General features: G+C 41.4%; 1 non-coding gene across 1 annotated transcript; it reads right to left on the reverse strand.

Annotated features, from left to right (window-relative positions):
- Positions 1 to 756: 756 nt before the first annotated feature.
- LOC122150622 lies at positions 757 to 863 on the reverse strand. Its single transcript, XR_006163769.1, has one exon. It is a non-coding gene; the product is annotated as a U6 spliceosomal RNA (small nuclear RNA).
- Between the last annotated feature and the right edge of the window lie 7,302 nt (positions 864 to 8,165).

Genomic DNA, 8,165 nt, shown 5'->3' on the forward strand with positions numbered 1-8,165 from the left:
TCTGGGCAGGCATGGGCAGAACATGACCTTGGTAATGCAGTTCAGAATGTCAGGTTTTCTGTACTCTGAGAATTCCTAAAAGATGGGGCAAGAGATGGACTGAACTCTTCAGATAACATTTTTTGTTTCCTTTTTATTTTTGTGTGCACTGTGGGGAGGTCAGGAGATCTGGGGGCTTAGTGCCTAAGGCATTTGACTGTTAGCCAGAAGGCTGGTGGTTCAAATCCACCAGCCACTCCTTGGAAGGAAGATTGGGTGGTCTACTTCCGTAGTGATAAAACCAAAAAACCAAACATACTGCCATCAAGTTGGATCTGACGCATAGTGACTCCCCACTTTCAAAGGTAGTATCACTATGGAAGTACATAGCCCAACCTTCCTTCCAAGGAGTGGCTGGTGGATTTGAACCACCAGCCTTCTGGTTAGCAGTTAAGTGCCTTAGGCACTACACTACCAAAGTTCCCATAGGCATCTATAGCTGGGATAAAGTGTTAAAGAGCAAAGATGTCACATTGAAGACTAAGGTGTGCCTAACCCAAGCCATAGTATTTTCAATTGCCTCATATGCATATGAAAGCTGGACACTGAATAAGAAAGACCAAAGAAGAATTGATGCCTTTGAATTGTGTCAGTGCAGAATAGTGAAAATACCATGGACTGCCAGAAGAATGAACAAATCTGTCCTGGAAGAAGTGCAGCTGGAATGATCCTTAGAAGTGAAAATGGCCAAACTTTGTCTCATCTATTCTTTTTTTTTTAAATATGGAACGCTTCACGAATTTGCATGTCATCCTTGTGCAGAGGCCATGCTAATCTTCTCTGTATCATTTCAATTTTAGTGTATGTGCTGCTGAAGCGAGCACTGTCTCACCTGCTTTGGTCATGTTGTCAGAAAGGACTAGTTCCTGGAGAAGGATTTCATGCATGGTAAAGTAGAGGGTCAGCAAAGAAGGGGAAAACCCTCAGTGAGATGGATTGACACAGTGGCTGCAACTATGGACTCAAGTATAGTAAGGATTGTGAGGATAGTGCAGGGCTGGGCATGTTTTGTTCTGTTGTACATAGGGTTACTATGAGTCAGAGCCAACTCGATGGAACCTAATAACATCATCCCTGGCAAAGTGTGGATGAGGCACACAGTAATAAAGAGTAGCAAACCAGATAAAGACAGAGCAAAAGGGAGGGAAGTGGAACACACTGCACTGTGTTGAATGAAACACATAAGAAGATTGAGATAAAGGACAAATTACTTCTACATAAATTAAAACTGTATGCACTGAAAGAACCATACATATTTTACAAAGACACATGGAAATGAAGCTATCAATAAGCAGATTAGAACAACTCCTTGTGGATTGTAGGGTGGCAATGAAAATGAGGAATGAGAAGCAAATAAATAAATAAACACAATACCAACAGTAACTTAAAAAAAGAGTGTATGTTAAATATGTAGGCATATTTATGTATGGGTAGGTGCAGGTGGGTACATACGTGTGCACAAAAGTGTCTATATGTACATGTACATATAGTTATGTGTATGCATGCATATATATTCATAGAGGACACAGTTACAGATAGTTCTCAGACATAACTAAAAACCTTATGAGAATGGTTTTCTGGGCTTGAAGGTTTAGGACCTTAATCTCATGGGACAACTCAGTCAACTGGCATCACAAAGTTCATGTTCTGCATCTTAGCAAGGTGAGTAGCTTTTGGGTCTTAAAAGCTTGTGAACAGCCATCTAAGACAAAACTGTTAGTCTCTACTAGTTAGGAGCAAAAGAGAAAGAAGGAAAACTAAGTTTCAGAGAAGAAATTAGTATATAGAGCTAATAACCTATATGAACCACGGTCTCATCTACCCTGAGACCAGGACTAGATGGTGCCCAGTTACCACTATTGATTGTTCTGATCAGGGTCACAATAGATTGATCGAACAGGAGAAAAACACAAGACAGAACTCAAATTCTTTAAAAAGTCCAGACTTATTGGATCACTTGCGACTAGAGGACTCCCCAAGGCTGACACTTTGAGATATTCTTTAAACCTTGAATGGAAACTATACTCTAAGGTCACCTTTTAGGGAAATAATTGACTGGCACACAACATAAAGGATATCTGTAAGTATGATGCTCCAGTAAAAAAATATGTGTATGAAGTTAAAAGGTCAACAATTACTCTAAAGCCAAGATGAGAAGATAAGGGGACAGGGAAACTAGAGTACTGGAATAGGAACAACCAGAACACAATTAAAGAGAATGTTGACACATTGTGAAAAAACTAGCTAACAATTTGTGTAGAAATTGTCAAAGGAAATCTAATTTGCTGTGTAAACTTTCATCAAAACACAATAAAATATTAATAAAAAATATAAAAAAGAAGTAAACTATGAACAGAAAAGAGGCCTTGTAGGACCTAATGAAGATAATATGTTGTATTATTTTCTATATTATCTGAGAAGTATGATTAATTAGCTCTTTGCATTCAAGGCACTGTTCAATCTATATGCTGAGCAAATAATCCGAGAAGCTGGACTATACGAAGAAAAACGTGGTATCAGGATTGGAGGAAGAATCATTAAGAACCTGAGATATGCAGATGATACAACTTTGCTTGCTGAAAGTGAGGATGACTTAAGGCACCTACTGATGAAGGTTGAAGAATACAGTCTGCAGTATGGATTACATCTCAACATAAAGAAAACAAAAATCCTCACAACTGGACCAATGAGCAGCATCACAATAAATGGAGAGAAGATTGAGGTTGTCAAGGAATTCATGTTGCTTGGTTCTACAATTGATGGCAACAGAAGCAGCAGTCAGGACATTAGAAGACGTGTAGCATTGGGAAAGTCAACTGCGAAGGAACTGTTTCAAGTGCTGAGGAGCAAGGATATCTCATTGAGGACTAAGGTGTGCCTGACACAAGCCATGATATTTCCAATCGCCTCGTATGCATGTGAGAGCTGGACAATGAATAAGGAAGACCGAAGAAGAGTTGATGCTTTTGAGTTGTGGTGCTGGCAGAGAATGCTGAAAGTACCATGGACTGCTAAAAGAACTAACAGATCTGTCCTGGAGGAAGTGCAGCCAGAATGCTCCTTGGAAGCAAGAATGGCCAGACTTCATCTCACCTATTTTGGTCATGTTGTAAGAAGGGACCATTCCCTGGAGAAGGATGTCATGCTTGGTAGGGTGGAGGGTCGACGAAAGAGGGGGAGGTCTTCAATGAGATGGATTGATACGGTGGCTGCGATGATGGGCTCAAGTATAGCAGGGATTGTGGGGCTGGCGCGGGATCGGGCAGTGTTTCGTTCTGCTGTGCATGGGGTCGCTATGAGTCGGAAACGACTGGACGGCACTTAACAACAAGGCACTGAAAAGAAAAAGGAAAGAAGACAAGAAGAGATGTCAGTACAATTGACTGGCCTTCATAAATAATTCCAGCTCCATTTAAGGAGGAAAACTGGAGTGACCTGACAATTACTGCCAGCAGACAGTAGGACACTTATTGCCCACCTTGGTCTTCCAGAAAGATTTTTGGTCCATTCTAACTGTCATATCCTGATGTTATAAGATCTCCTTCTTACTATTCAGATGAAAAAGTTGTGATTTTTCAAGGGAAACTTTAATAAAAAAGGAAAATTACAAAATATGTGGAGCAGAAAGACAATCAGAAATAATGTTCACAGATTTTTTTTTTTTTTTTTAAATTCTAAGAAAGTAGCATTCTAGTCAATGAGCTCCTGTTGACCCTGTGTCTGGACTGCTAGCCTTACATTCCTTTCCTTTTCCCAAACAAGCTTTTCTGTCTTGACCTCATACTCTTCCCACTTCAGGAGTGTTTTCAGGGCAGGTGTTACTATAGGCCCTTTAAGGAGATGACCAGTCGCAGAGGAATGCCCCCCTTATCTCAGTGGGAAGATTGAGATATAACCGAAGGATACCACATATAGCCCTACTACATATGATATTTACATTTTAATATGGACCTTCTGAAGACACCCAGGAGACTTTAGGGTTTATGTTGTTGGATACGAATTATCATCATGATATTGAACATGAACACGAATAGGCCAATGAGTTTGTTGGTTCTTACAGACAAGGCTGAAAGAAGGCACCATCCCAGAGCTTTTGATTCTGGCAGCACAGGGCATTTTCAGAATCCAAGTGACTAGGGAACCTAAAGGCAGGAATGCGTATGAAATCCATTTTCCTGTACCTCAGTAGGTAGTTACTCTATCCCTTCAGATGAGTGACACAGAATCCCAAACTACAATGACTTAAAAAAAGATACAAGTGTATTTCATGTAAATGTAGGCAGTACAGGGCTGTTAAAGAAACCCAGCTCCCTTCTATCTACTTGTTCCACCATCCTGTTTATATGGTTTCTACTTGTGGGTCCAGATATGTACTCTAGATCCAACTATCTTCTCTGTACTCCAGAGATAAGGGAGGCAGAAACAAGAAAGAGAAAAGCACTCCTCATTCCTTTTGACATCACTTTACAGAAGTTGAGTGTGCCACTCTCACTGACAGCCCATTGTGAAAAATTCAGCCTTATGCTCTCCCCTAGCTGAATGGTGGGACATTGAGTTTATTCTGGGTATTAACGTACCTACAAGGATGATTAACTGTCTTGGTTTGCCTTGGACTGAGGCGGTTCCAAACAGTTTTAAAAGCACGTAAACTAAGATAAGCTGGTCAACTTAGTACCCAGGTAACTTTTAGGAATACTGTTAATGAGGACCACCACTCAGCTGTCAGTTTGTTGTACTGTGGCAGCTGTTTGTTGCTGTGATGCTGCAAGTTATGCTACTTGTATTTCAAATACCAGCATGCTCACTCATGATGGATGAGTTTCAGGAGAGTTTCCAGACCAAGATAGACTAGGAAGAGGATGTGATGGTCTACTTCTGAAAAAACGTGCCACTGAAAACCTTATGAACTGTGAGGGACATTGTCTGATATAGTGCCAGAAGATGAGCCCCTCAGGATGGAAGGCATTCAAAATATGACTGGGGAATTGCCTCTTCAAAGTAGAGTCAACCTTAATGATGCAGGTGGAGCAAAGCTTTTGGGACTTTCATTTGCTGATATGGCATGACTCAAAATGAGAATAGCTGCAAACATATGCTTGGTAAACCAGTGGGTCAGCAAAAAAGAGGAAGACTCTCAACGAGATGGATTAACACAGTGGCTGCAACAATGTCCTCAAACACAGCAACAATTGTCAGGATGGTGCAGGATGAGACAGTGTTTTCTTCTGTTGTACATAGGGTTGCTATGAGTCAGAATTGACTTAACAGCAGCTTCCTCAGCAATAATTACTGAGGAAGTAGAGGGAATAGGGAATAGTTTCCACTGTGGGAATACTTTTCTTTCTTTGACTGGAAATGAAGGCTAATTTCCAAGTTCCATCACACCAAATAAAAGTTATTAAAGGGGTACAGAACTCCCCCCAAAGGAAAAACCATGAGGTTGAAATATTTGGCCTTAAGTGATCATCTGAGGTAACTTTTCTGCACCCTTCCATGCAGTGTATAGGCCTTAGTGCACCCATCCATTCATCATCCATCCACCTATCCATCCATCCATCCAGTCATTCACTCTTTCATACTTAAAGCATTCACTGAGCAACTATACAAGGCCAGCCAATATAGACATGGAGTGAATGAACAAATGTATTCAGTGGAGTCAGATCTGACTCAGAGAGACCCCTCCTTGGGTTTCTGAGGCAGTATCACTGCAGAAGTAGATTGCCCAACCTTCCTTCTGGGGAGTGGCTGGTGGGTTTGAACTGCCAGCCTTCTGGTTAGCACTCAAATGCCTCAGGGATTATGCCATCAGATAGATAATATCACATAGTTCTTGCCCTCAAGGAGGACACAGCTCAATGAGGAAGACTCAGTCCAAATAGGTGACAAGAGTTCAGGGGTACAACTATAATTAGAAGTTTGTATAAAGTATAATAGAACCCAGAGGGAACAAATAAATTTGGGTTGTGAATTAGAGAAAGTTTCACAGAGCAGGGGACATTGTCCTTGATATTAGAGGTTAAGTAGGCATTTTCCAGATAGAGAAGGGAGACATTATAGCAACAGGGCACAGACACTGCAAAGATGCAGAGGACAAAATAAGAACAGTGGTTGTATTCTATCAGGGTGGAATGTATAGAAGTTGTGTGTGCGTATGTAGGAGATATAGGAAGATGTGGGAATGAGTAAGTCAGAGAGAAAGGTTAAAAGAGGTTGAAATACGGCTGAAGTTGTAAACTGTGGCCAGATTATGGAAATCTGGAAGGCCGTAGCCGGGGTATTTTTATGGCCTGACTTCTCAGGCAGAGCCTTTGATATGCTAAAGTGCTTAATGAATATCCACAAGTGAGATGTGTTGTGCACTTGCCCAAAGCCCTTTGACCGTGGTATAGATGATCTGTGGAACACACATTGGGATATGTTTGAGGGTCCTTGGGGAGCAACTTCAATGGGCTGTATTGTCACAAGGTTTTTCTTTAATAATTTATAATCTATCTCCTTTTATCTGTAGTAACAAAACTTTTAGAGCTGGCACAGCCTTTAAAGATCATCTAGTCCAAACTCAAACAGGGAGACAGAGATGCAGTGTTAGTGAGCTGATCATGGGTAGAGAAGGATTAGAGTTCAGGACTTTGTACTTCAAGACTGTCTTAGTTATCTGTTGTTGTTGTTATGTGCCATCGAGTCGGCCCCGACTCATAGCGACCCCTCCTTGGGTTTCCGAGGTGATATCACTACGGAAGTAGATTGCTCAACCTTCCTTCCGAGGAGTGGCTGGTGGGTTTGAACTGCCAGCCTTCTGGTTAGCAGTCAAGTGCCTTAGGCACTATGTCACCAGAGCTCCTCCATCTTGGTTATCTAGTGCTGCTGTAACACAAGTACCACAAGTGGGTGCCTTTAACAAACAGAATTTTATTTTCTCACAGTCTTGGAGGAGAGAATTCCAAATTCAGGATGCCAGCTCCAGGGGAAAGCTTTCTCTCTCAGCTCTGGGGAAAGATCCTTGTCTCTCTTCAGCTTCTGTTCCTTGGCTCCTTGGTGATCTTCATGGGCATGGCCATCTATCTTCTCCCATCCCTGCTTGCCTCTCTGCTTGCTTAACCTTCTCTTTTATATCTCAAAAAAGATTGATTTAAGATGAAATCTATGTGAATACTGCATCATTTATATAGTAAAGAAGACCCCTTACCAAATGGTAGTATAACCATTATAACCAAACTCATTGCTGTTGAGTTGATTCTAATTCCTAGCAACCCTATGGGACAAAGTAGAACTGCCTTACAGGGTTTCCAAGGTTGCAATCTGTACAGAAGCAGACTGCCACATCTTTTTTCCTGTGGAGTGTCTGGTGGGTTTGAACCACTGACCTTTCAGTTAGTAGCTATGTGCTTAACCACTGCACCACAGGGGTTAGGATTTACAACTTATATTTTTTGGGGACACAATTCAATTCATGACAAAGACTATGAAGTTTTAAGGCCTTTTCAATGTAAAAATAATACAACAGGACAGTGGAGATAAGCATATAAATAATTTTGTGAAGGGAGAATGATCATTGTAGCAATAATCTGGAACAAAAGCATTCTAGCTAATTAAGAACTGAATTTAGCTCTGAGCTGCCTGGCACCCAAGCAAAGAGAGAAACATGGCAATTTATATGTTTTCTTTTTACCTGACAAAAGGTAGCATAGTGTGGCACAGTGCATTACTTAACATGGCTCTTCCAGTCATTGTCTTTGTGACTCCCACCAGATATGGTGTGGAACTATGCAAATGTGAGGTGCTTATGGTCTGCCAAGGGGATTGGATAACTTGTTAACAATGGAAATAAGGTATATGGCATACTTGTGGGGGTAGGACCATGGAAATAAGGTGTATGGAACACTGACATGGGGATTGGTCAATTTTGCTATACTGCTAGGCTTAAAATGAACCATCTCAGAGGTGGAAAAGGGACTCACTGCTATCAGAACAGAGAAGAGCCAGGTGGGAGTATAAGGTGTCCTTGGACCCAGTATCCCTACACTGAGACAATGGCAGAAAGATGGCAGAGAGACAGTGGGAGCACAGGCAGCAGAACCAAGAGACAGGCAAGGCATGGAATGGAATGGCAAGCTTGCTGGCCCATG

The sequence above is a fragment of the Orycteropus afer genome, unplaced genomic scaffold (genome assembly GCF_000298275.1).
Source record: "Orycteropus afer afer isolate SDZICR_OR568_19922 unplaced genomic scaffold, OryAfe1.0 scaffold00187, whole genome shotgun sequence".
Classification (NCBI taxonomy): Eukaryota; Metazoa; Chordata; class Mammalia; order Tubulidentata; family Orycteropodidae; genus Orycteropus; species Orycteropus afer.